We start from the raw sequence: 12,665 nt of genomic DNA on the forward strand, positions 1-12,665 counted from the left end.
TATTATAAAGCTGGAACAGAGATTCCACATTCTGGTCAAGACTCTAGAGGGAGTCCAAATTACAAATTATGTGTTAGTATTTTGGGGGCTTCCCAGGTGTCTCAGTAGGTAAAGAATTCCTCTGTAATGCAGAAGACTCAGAAGAGGAAGTTCGAGCTCTGGGTCAGGAAGATCCCCTGGAGGAGGCATGTCAGCCCACTCCAGTATTCTTGCCTGAAGAATCCCATGGACAGACAAGTTTGGCCAGCTACAGTCCAAAGGGTTGCAAAGAGTTGGACACAACGAAGGGACCAAGCACGCACGTATTAGCATTTTGACAAGAACTGAATTGTTAACCAAATGCATACTCTAATGACGTGTTGTTTCTTTCACTTAGCTCTGAATATGGAAGATTTAGGGGAGCCAAATGATATTTCGCTACTTGTGAAATCACACTATTTTAGCCATGTATTCAACCATATGCATATTTTTACTGTTGTTTAGTAGCTTAGTTCTGTACGACTCTTTTGAGACCCCATGAATTGTAGCCCACCAGGTTTATTAGCCCACGGGATTTCCCAGGCAAGAATACTGGAGGGGGTTACCATTCCCTTCTCCAGGGGATCTACTCCACTCAGGGATTGAACTCCTATCGCTTGCATCTCCTGTATTGGTAGGTGGATATTTTTACCACTGAGCCATCAGGTAAGCCAATCATATTCATGTTATGATTTAAAATATCATATGAAAATGTAAGGAAGGTAGAGCTGATTAAATTAGTATTTATACAGATAATATGTTCTACATAATTATTTCTGAATAACTGTGCATGCAGTTTGGACAAAAGTCATCAGTGATGAAAAACTGGACAATAACAACCTTTATTCTGCTGGGATTGACAGACGACCCTGAGCTGCAGGTTCTGATTTTTATCTTTCTGTTTCTCACCTACACGCTGAGTGTCACAGGGAACCTGACTATCTTTGCACTCATCTTTGTGGATTCCCTCTGAGAACACTTATATTTTTTACAAAATTTCTCCTTCCTAGAGATTTTATTCACAACTGCCTGTATTCCCAGATATTTGCAAAGTGTCGCAACAGGTGACAATGTCATTACCTACAATGCCTGTGCCAGCCAAGTGTTTTTTACTGACCTCTTTGCAATAATAGAATTTTTTCTCCTGGCTGCCATGTCCTATGACTGCTACATGGCCATCTGCAAACCCCTGCATTATGTGACCATATCACGAGCAGCAGTGAAGTCTGCCAGAGACTTGTTTTTTGCTCTTGGTTGTCTGGACTCTTGGTCATAACCTCCCCACTTAGTCTGGGGGTAAATCTGAAATTCTGTGATTCCAATGTCATTAATCATATTCTCTGTGATGCCTCTCCCTTCTGAAGATATCCTGTTCAGATACATGGTTCATGGAGAAAACTGTTTTAATCTGTGGGGTGCTGACCGTCATTTTGACTCTTACGTGTGTAGTTCTATCCTATATTTATATTATGAAGACAATCTTAGGATTCCCTTCTGTCCAGCAAAGAAAAAAGGCTTTTTCCATTTGTTCTTCTCACATGATTGTGGTTTCCACCACATATAGCACATGCATGTTCATCTATATGAATCCTAGAGCCAAGGAAGAAGTTCCTATTAATAAAATGATTTCACTACTCATGGCTTCCATTTCACCAATGTTAAATACATTTATTTATACACTGAGAAATAAACAAGTGAAGAAATCCCTCAATGACTCAATCAAAAGACTTGCATTATTATTAAAGAAGTAAAATGAAGTAGCAGTCAATAAATAAAGTTAGCATAAAAGATGAGTGGTTGCTAAATTTTCTATTGAAGCTTATAGTTTTCTTTATATTTTAATAACCTATATTTCAGTTTCATTTCTCTGTTCCTCTTTAGATTTACTTAAGTTGCACCTTAATCAACTTAATTATTTCCTTTATTTTTTTCTCAACTTCATGAAGATTTGTCTTGGTAAAGAAAATGGAAGTATATTTCTCATAAATTGATCTGTATTTAAGTATGTTGTTGTGTTAAGTTGCTCCAGTAGTGTCCCACTCTTTGCGACCCTATTGCCTGTAACCTGCCAGGCACCTCTGTTCATGCAATTCTCCAGGCAAGAATACTGGAGTGGGTTGCCATTTCCTTCTCCAGTGGGGATCAAACCGGCATCTCTAACGTCTCCTGCATTGCCAGGCAGGTTCTTTATCACTAGCGCTACCTGTGAAGCCCAGGTAATATAATCTCATGTAATTAAATGTTATGGTATAATAAAAACAACTCATTACCATTTCATAAAACTGGCAGCATAATACTGCTAACAGTTGTGCTCAAATATGGATAAAATTCTACAAAAATTCCAGTGAGAACTGAAATTACATGATAAGATACTGAATAGAATGAATGAAGGTATGATGTAAAAGTACAATGAACAATTGAGAAAGATAGTTATAACACTTCTAATGCTTTAGGAAAACACATTAAAGACAAAAATAAAATCTCGCAGCTATTTTTTTGAATATCACTAATATAGAAAGTCAAAATGTGGGCAATCACAATGTATCAAGGATGAAAGGTAATCAGTAATAAAAAACACAACTTTTTCCAAAAATATATCAAAATTCTGGTACTAAGAAAATATTATAAATTAAAATATTGTAAGATACCACCAACACAAATAACAGGAAAATTAATGGTTCAGTTCAATACAGTGCAGTCGCTCAGTCATGTCCGACTCTTTGCGACCCCATGAACCATAGCACGCAGGCCTCCCTGTCCATCGCCAACTCCCAGAGTCCACCCAAACTCATGTCCATTGAGTCGGTGATGCCATCCAACCATCTCATTCTCTGATGTCCCCTTCTCCTCCTGCCCTCAACCTTTCCCAGCATCAGGGTCTTTTCAAATGAGTCAACTTTTCGCTTCAGGTGGCCAAAGTATTTGAGTTTCAGCTTCAACATCAGTCCCTACAATGAACACCCAGGCCTGATCTCCTTTATGATAGACTGGTTGGATTTCCTTGCAGTCCAAAGGACTCTCAAGAGTCTTCTCCAACACCGCAGTTCAAAAGCATCTCTTCCTCTCCAGTTCACCAGCCCTGAGCACTTGTCTCATGCATCCAACCTGGGCTGGTGATCTGTTTCACCCTTGATAGTATACTTGTTTCAATGCTATTCTCTCAGAACATCCCACCCCCGCCTTGTCCCACAGAGTCTAAAAGTCTGTTCTGTACATCTGTGTTTCTTTTTCTGTTTGCATATAGGGTTATCGTTACCATCTTTTTCAATTTCATATATATGCGTTAGTATACTGTATTGGTCTTTATCTTTCTGGCTTACTTCACTCTGTATAATGGGCTCCAGTTTCATCATGTCAATGTATGGCGAAAACCACTACAATATTGTAAAGTAATTAGCCTCCAACTAATAAAAATAAATGGAAAAAAAAAGTAAAATAAAAGCATCACTTCTTCGGTGCTCAGCTTTCTTTATAGTCCAACTCTCATATCCATACATGACCACTGGAAAACCCATAGCTGTGATTAGATGGACCTTGGTTGACAAAGTGATGTTTCTACTTTTTAATATGCTGTCTAGGTTGGTCATAACTTTCCTTCCAAGGAGTAAGCGTCTTTTAATTTCATTGCTGCAATCAGCATCTGCAGTGATTTTGGAGCCCAGAAAAATAAAGTCAGCCACTATTCCACTGTTTCCCCATCTTAATATTTTACATATTTCATTCACTACTTTTTCATAAAAGTACATAAAATAATGACATACATTTAATTAGAGTCAGTGAAATCTAATAGAAAACTTACAGACAATAGGAACATTTAATTATTTGGATGAAGAAAAGATAAATGGAAATGAAAAGTCAGTTGACTACATTTATAGCAGCAATAAGCCCCTTCATCAGAGCAATCAATATAACTGCTAAAGAATAGATTCTATTCTTAATTCAAAGTGTTACAAAATAAAATATCAATTTGCCCACTCAACAGATAAATTTAATGCAATTCCAGTCAGAATAAACTTTTTAAAAGAAATTAATTGCACAAATTATCTCAGTATGAAATAGTTAAATCTCATGAATAACACATAAATGAAAAATGAATATTAATGAATAGCAGCTTACTTTAAATAATATCAAAATATATTATAGATCAGTGAAATCAAACTAGTGTGGTACTTGCTTTAAAAAAGATAAAAGGTTCAGTAGAACATTTGAGATCACAAAAGTATACACTAAAAAATAGCCTTTATTTTTATATAAAGTTTTACTTTACTTGTTATATGAAAGTTGGATATTTTCAGTTCGTTAAGAAAATCGTTGTTTATATAACAATTGCTTCAGACACAAAAAAATCTCAAATGAAAATTTTTATTTTTTATTCACACAAATGGGTTACATTTAAATGATTTAAAATTTTAACTATAAAAATCAGCCAAAACAAAACAACGGTAACTGTTGCAGGTAGTGAATGCTAATGAGCTTTCATTGTGGTGGCTATTTTTCAACATACGTTTATGAGAAACTATCAAATTTTATACCTTATACATACATATATTCTCATTCATACCTCAGTAAAGGTGAAAAAATATGTTTAAGAAAAATGAAAAAAATAAATACATGCCATGTAACTCCATTCATAAAATATTTTAGACAATTCAGACTAATCCATAATGATAGACATGGATGGATGATTGACTGTGAGCAGTAGCAGCAGTAAGGATGGGCAGGAAAGAGGGATTAAACAAGCGCACAAGTAAGCCAGAAAGATAAAGACCAATACAGTATACTAATGCATATATATGGAATTTAAAAAGATGGTAACGATAACCCTATATGCAAAACAGAAAAAGAGACACAGATGTACAGAACAGACTTTTAGACTCTGTGGGAGAAGGTGAGGGTGGGATGTTCTGAGAGAACAGCTTTGAAACAAGCATACTATCAAGGGTGAAACAGATCACCAGCCCAGGTTGGATGCATGAGACGGGTGCTCAGGGCTGGTGCACTGGGAAGACCCAGAGGGATGGGATGGAGAGGGAGGCTGGAGGGGGGATTGGGATGGGGAACACATGTAAATCCATGGCTGATTCATGTCAATGTATGGCAAAAACCACTACAATATTGTAAATTAATTATCCTCCAATGAATAAAAATAAATGGGGGAAAAAAAAGAAACTTTGGAAAATGAAGGATTAGTGTGATGGGGTGACATTTAAGAGTACACATATGTCAAAATATCAAATTGCACACTTTAAGTAGTACAGTTTATTGTATGTCAATTATATCTCATAATGTAGTTAAAAACTAAAGAGCAAAAATTATTTGATAGACAACTGTATAAAACTATGAACTATATGACAAAAATTAGTATCAAAACTTAAAGACTTAAAATTTTGAAATACATATATAAGAAATTTAAAAGAACGAGACATGAATAGGTATAAAAATAATTTACCAAATCTAATTGTAGTGCAAATATTTGATATAAACTGATCTTATAATTTCTATGAAGTGAAAGTCACTCAGTCGTGTCCAACTCTTTGCAACCCCATGGACTATACAGTCCATGAAATTCTCTAGGCCAGAATACTGGAGTGAGTAGACTTTCCCTTCTCCAGGGGATCTCCCCAACACAGGGATCAAACCTAGGTCTCCCACATTCTTTACCAGGCGGATTCTTTACCAGTTGAGCCACAATATTATATAAATTTTCCAAAAGTGAAATCATATTTTTACTGAGAAATTTCACTTCTATAAATTATTCTCATGCATTAAAATGTATTTGTATGAGCATCCTTTTGATAGAATAATTGGCAACCTGGGACAATAAAAATAATTCTACACTTAGTTCAGGTTTTGTTTTTAAACTGGCCAAAATTGTCATTGAAGCAATGTTATTTTGGAAAAAAGAAATGGATTCTCTGTGATAAACAATGTTTAAATATGTAGAAGAATATGTTATTATTTTCATGAAATATACATAATAAAATTGACCTTTTTTACCATTTTTGTGTCATTAAATACAAAATTCAGTGACATTAAACAGATTCATATTGCTGTGCATACATGTGTTGTGCTCAGTTGCTCTGTCTTGTTCAGTTCTGTGATCCCATGAACTATAGCCCATCAGGCTCCTCTGTCCATGGGATTTCCCAGGCAAGAATACTGGAGTGGATTGCCATTTCCTTCTTCAGGGGATCTTCCTCACCCAGGGATTGAATCCACATCTCCTACATCTGCATGGCAGGAGGATTCTTTACCACTGGGCCACCTAGGAAGCCCATATTGTTGTACAACCATAAAAACATGTTTTGTATCCAATTACATGATATGGTGGGAAATTTTTATGTATTCACGAATATTATAACATAGTCTGTGCTGAGATAGAAATATCTGGAATGATAAGGTCTATAATGTAAATGTTAAGCTTGTGTAATTTTATAAACTTCCTTTCTCTTATCTGATGGAAATTGTCCAATAATAAAACATTCATATAATTAAGGATTTTATTCATACAATTAAATAATTAAAACTTTCAAGATGCCTTGTTATATGTGAAAGATTTTTTAAAATGATTTTTGTGGTTTAAATGATACTGTTGTCCTCCTGACCTGTGTCAAAGGCTGCTGTAACATCCTCCTGTCTCCAAAGACATAATCCCCACTGAAGCCTGTGTTCTGTTTTTGCCAAACTTCATTACTCAGAGTAAATAATGACTCTTGATTGTAGGTTAGCAAGTACCATTTGTTTTTGTCACTTAGTGGTATTTTCTGCAAATTAAAAACAAAGTGACATTTGACACTGACTGTAAAAGCACTCCTCTTTGTCCTGTTGATTTAACACATATCTCCTCTAGCAGTTAAGAGAATTCCTCAGCTCTTACCAAAATTTATTTTTGTTTCAATCATGGAGATAGTAAGAAAATATTTGGACATTCATAATAGCACTAAGCCCATCATAAGCAAATCTTTCCAGTTTGTTGGAGATGGTGAACAAAGGGAGACCTATTCATTCCCAGACATGCCAATGAGTGTGAAGACATAAACATTTTTATTAAAATATGATTATTAACATTGTAATATTAATTTTTCTATGCTTAAACAAACACAGAAGCTTTGATTTACTCACAGAAGAGTAAGTATGATAAAGTTTGTCTCTTGGATTGTAACTCCTTTAGTAGGATCTTCGTTATATTTCCCTCTGGAAACAAACGTATTTCAGTAGTAATTTCTATTTTTAATGTATTAAAATATATTTTTGAGATGCCAGCTTTTAGAATGAATTTCCCTTGTGTGGATAAATTTCATTTCCTGGGAGGTGTATGTCATATGTAAAAAAAACCCTGTATCAAAGTTAATGTAAAAAATATTCACAACTTTGGATAGATATACAATCTCAAAAAAAAAAGTCATTTCCTGTATATAGAAATATGTAAGCATGTCCTTTCATTCCTCTTTACATACCCCCAAAATAACATAATTACTGAAATGATATATCTCATTACATAGCCATGTGTTCATATTGAACATTCATTTGAAAGAATAATCAGAAATCAGATACTAACATTTTATTGTCAATATGCTTACTAACTTCTATTATAATATAGTCTTGTAAAAAAATAGATGTAGTTCAAGAATTGTGTGATGGTCAAAGTTTGAAGGGCACAGTAAAATTTCACAATGATGCACATATCACCTGCGAGATTATTATGAAAGATGAAAGGAAGGTAGATGGGCTGCAAATACATATGTATGTCTATTTCTTCTACATCTCAATTTGATGTAAATACTTACAGCAGTTGAATGGGAGACTAAATTCCTTAAGAAGATTTTTCAAGTAAGCTGTAATCCTCAGTTAGTGATTTTACTCTACATCAGAAAAATTGGACCTGAGTAAGTAGTTATAATCAATCCTGACCAACCTCAGTAAGAAAAGAATACAATAAGTTAAACAATAAAGTAAATACACTTGCAAAACAAGTGAACCAGTCAATAAAGGGTGAAAATTTTTCTATTCATTGATGTTAGAAAATCTCAAGATAAGAAACACTAGTTGTATATTAGAAATATTTGAGTCTCTACTGGTGTAGTATCAATGAAGATTAATTCCTTGGTTGGAAGATGTAGAAAGGAAGAGAAGGCGATTATCATATATATCAGCAGCAGGGTAACACACATATTCAGTAAAGGCAATGATGGAAAAAAAAAAAAAAGAGAGAACATGTGGACTATGTAGCAGTGGGTGATGGGCAAGCAGCAGGGTCTTGTTTGTTTGAATTAAGTGCACTTAATCTAAAAAGAAACTAGCACAAAAAATTTTCTTTTGGAACAAAGACCTCAATTTTTTATCTAGAGTCTATAAAGTAAACCCCACTTATCCTAGCACTGTTTTAAAAAGATTCAGAGTGTCAAGAAAAGATATGAAATCAAGGATGCAATTTTCTGATTTCATTTCTGAATAAGGAAAAATATTGAAAGTCAAAAGATATTATTGCAACCTATAAAAGTATAACTCCTCAGCATCTACTTAGTCACAATGGAAAATTTTAAACACATGATAGACAGATGAAATATATGTGTGTGTGTGTGTATATGTATATATATATATCACATTATATATAAAAATGAAAATATTAAATGCATTAAATTTTAAATCAGTTAAAGTAGTCTATAATCTTATCAGCAAATATCTCTGAATATCACATACAGATTGGAGAGAAGTCAGAAGTCAGTGATGAGAAATGGTACAGTAACAACATTCATTCTGCTGGGACTGACAGAACACCCTGAACTGCAGGGTTTAATTTTTATCTTTCTATTCCTTACCTACACACTGAGTTTACTGGAAACCTGACCATCATCACCCTCACAATTGTGGATTCTCACCTGAAAACGCCAATGTACTTTTTCTTAAAAAATTTCTCCTTCTTGGAGATCTCCTTCACATCTTCTTGTATCCCCAGATACCTGTAGAGCATAGCTACAGGTGACAGGGTCATTACCTATAATTCTTGTGCCCTTTAAGTATTTTTTACTGATCTGTGTGGAATAACAGAATTTTTTATGCTGGCCACCACGTCCTATGACCGCTACGTGGCCATCTGCAAGCCCTTGCACTACGTGACCATCATGAGCAACAGAGTCTGCAGAATTCTCATCATCTCTTGCTGGATGGCTGGTTTGTGTGTATTAATCCCACCACTTAGCCTAGGTTCAAATCTAAAATTTTGTGGCTCTAACAAGATTGACCATTTTGGCTGTGATACGTTTCCTTTAGTGAAAATCTCGTGCTCAGAAACATGGCTGATGGAACAGACGGTTATAACCTGTGCTGTGCTGACCCTAAATATGACTCTTACTTGTGTAGTTCTGTCATATGCTTGCATCGTAAGACAATTTTGAGGCTCTCTTCTGCTCAGCAAAGGAAAAAGTCCTTTTCAACCTGTTCTTCTCACATGATTGTGGTTTCTATCACTTACGGCACATGCATTTTCATCTACATGAATCCTACAGTAAAGGAAGAAGTGACCATTAATAAAGTGGCTTCACTCCTCATTTTTTCTGTTTCACCTACATTGAACCCATTTATTTATACCTTGAGAAACAAGCAAGTTCAGAAAGCCTTTAAGGACTCAATCAAAAGAATTGCCTTGTTCTCATCTAAGTAAGAAAAAAATATTTTTAAAATATCTCAAAAGGATAGGAAGGAGGCATTTTTGAAACATAATTCATTAATAGTGAAATACATATTATTACAATGAACACACATATATAGCAGATAAAATTTAATAAAAATTCTTTTTAATCTATCTTAAAAGTTGTCGATAGAATGTATTAGAAATAATGATTTAACTAAGTAGAACAATAATCTTTAAAAGCATATGGATAATCAGGAGAGTATAGGCTGGTATATGGGAACAGAGGTTGCACTGTAGATCACAGAGACTTAAGGTTGAAGTCTCAGGATTACTGTAGTAAGAACACTTGGGACACAATTGATGCACATTTAATGAAAGTTTGAATTAGAAAACCATACTTATTTTCATGGAAAGATTACATTTTTTCCTGAGAAGTATTATCTGTAGCTTCCACAGCTGTGAATCAAGGGGAAAACATCCCCAGTATATTTGATACCTATGCCAACATCTAACACCAACTGAGCTTTTATATTCCAAATTCTATTATAATTATCTAAATTATTAGATACAACAACTTGAAAAATCCACATAAATGTAATTCTTTGGAAATTATAGTTTTTACACCAAATCAACTAATTACTATCAGGAAAACAATGAAATGCAGACATAACATCACAAATTATTTAGAACACTGAAAAAGATACGGTCAATAGGAATTCTGTTACCTTAAATTATTCATTATTTACAAAAATGTAAACTAGTCCCAAAGAGGGGAATTTGTACTCATCTGAATAAATTGAAAAAAACTAAGAATTAACAAAAGTAAATGGAAAATGTAACTTACTATGGGTATAAAATGAAGTTAGTTAAGTAAGCTAAAGAGATTAAAAGCTAATTCTTTAAGAAGTCCAACAGCAGTACAAGAGACCCACCTCAAAATAAGGGACACATACAGACTAAAAGTGAAGGGATGGAAAAAGATATTTCATGCTAATGGATACCAAATCAAATAGACAAACCATTAGTCAGACTCATCAAGGAAAAATGGGAGAAGAACCAAATCAAGAAAATTAGAAATGAAAATGGAAAAATCACAACAAACAATACATAAATACAAAGGATCCTAAAAGACTACTATCAGTAACTATATGCCAATAAAATGAAACTTGGAAGAAATGGACGAATTCTAGAAAAGTATAACTTTCTAAATCTGAATGAGGAAGCAATAGAAAATCTTATCAGACTCATCACAAGCATGGAAATCAAAACTGTAATCAGAAATCTTCCAACAAACAAAGCCCAGGACCAGATGGCTTCACAGCTGAATTCTACCAAAAATTTAGAGAAGAGCTAACACCTATCCTATTCAAACTCTTTCAGGTAATTGCAGAAGAAGGTAAACTTCCAAACTCATTCTACGATGCCACCATCCCCTTAATTCCAAAACCAGACAAAGATGCCACAAAAAAAGAAAACTGCAGGCCAATACCACTGATGAATATAGATGCAAAAATCCTTAACTAAATTCTGGCAAGCAGAATCCAACAATATATTTAAAAAAAAATCATGCATTGTGACCAAGTGGGCTTTATCCCAGGGATGCAAGGATTCTTTAATATCTGCAAATCAATCAATGCAATAACCACATTAACAAATTGAAAGATAAAAACCATATGGCTATCTCAATAGATTCAGAGAAAGCCTTTGACAAAATTCATCATCCATTAATGATAAAAAACTCTCCAGAAATCAGGCATAGAACGAACATACCTCAACATAATAAAAACCATATATGATAAACCAACAGCAAACTTATCCTCAATGGTGAAAATGTGAAAGCATTTCCACTAAAGTCAGGAACAAGACAAGGATGCCCACTCTCATCACTTCTATCCAACATAGTTTTGGAAGTTTTAGCCATAGCAATCAGAAGAAAAAAAAAAAAAAAAAAAAAAAAACAGAAAGAAATATTATGGAATCCAGATTGGAAAAGAAGTAAAACTCTCACTGTTTGCAGATGACATGATCCTTTACATAGAAAACCCTAAAGACTCTACCAGAAAATTACTAGCGCTAATCAATGAATATAGTAAAGTTGCAGGATACAAAATTAACACACAGAAATCCCTTGCATTCCTATACACTAACAATGAGAAAACAGAAAGAGAAATTAAGGAAACAATTCCATTCATCATTGCAACAAAAAGAATAAAATACTTAGGAATAAAAATACCTAAAGAAACAAAAGACCTATATATAGAAAACAATAAAACACTGATAAGGAAATCAAAGATGACACAAATAGATGGAGAAATATACCATGTTCATGGATCAGGATAATGAAAATGAGTATAATTCCCAAAGCAATCTATAGATTCAATGCAATTCCTATCAAGCTACCCACGGTATTTTTCAGAGAACTAAAACAAATAATTTCACAATTTGTATGAAAATACAAAAGCCTCAAATAGTCAAAGCAATCTTGACACAGAAGAATGGAACTGGAGGAATCAACCTGCCTGACTTCAGGCTCTACTACAAAGCTACAGTCATCAAGACAGTATGGTACTGGCACAAAGACAGAAACATAGATCAATGGAACAAAATAGAAAGCCCAGAGATAAATCCATGCACCCATGGACACCTTATCTTTGACAAAGGAGGCAAGAATATACAATGGAGAAAAGACAATCAGTTTAACAAGTGGTGCTGGGAAAACCACTGGTGCTGGTGCTGGTGCTGGTCAACCACTTGTAAAAGAATGAAACTAGAACACTTTCTAACACCATACACAAAAATAAAGTCAAAATGGATTAAAGATCTAAATGTAAGACCAGAAACTATAAAACTCCTAGAGGAAAACATAAGCAAAACAGACTCTGACATAAATCACAGCAGGATCCTCTATGACCCACCTCCCAGAGTAATGGAAATAAAAGCAAAAATTAAAAAATGGAACGTAATTAAGCTTAAAAGCTTTTGCACAATGAAGGAAATTATAAGCAAGGTTAAAAGA

The 12,665-nt window shown here is 34.3% G+C and overlaps 1 long non-coding RNA gene and 2 pseudogenes across 1 annotated transcript in view; 2 read left to right on the forward strand and 1 right to left on the reverse strand.

The window, feature by feature from the left end:
- LOC133043399 (uncharacterized) overlaps nt 1-12,665 on the reverse strand; it is a 38,629-nt gene that overhangs the window by 13,041 nt on the left and 12,923 nt on the right. The window lies entirely within an intron of this gene.
- On the forward strand, nt 836-1,769 carry LOC133044051 (olfactory receptor 6C2-like; annotated as a pseudogene).
- On the forward strand, nt 8,746-9,679 carry LOC133043396 (olfactory receptor 6C2-like; annotated as a pseudogene).

The sequence above is a fragment of the Dama dama genome, chromosome 22, assembly GCF_033118175.1.
Source record: "Dama dama isolate Ldn47 chromosome 22, ASM3311817v1, whole genome shotgun sequence".
Lineage (NCBI taxonomy): Eukaryota > Metazoa > Chordata > Mammalia > Artiodactyla > Cervidae > Dama > Dama dama.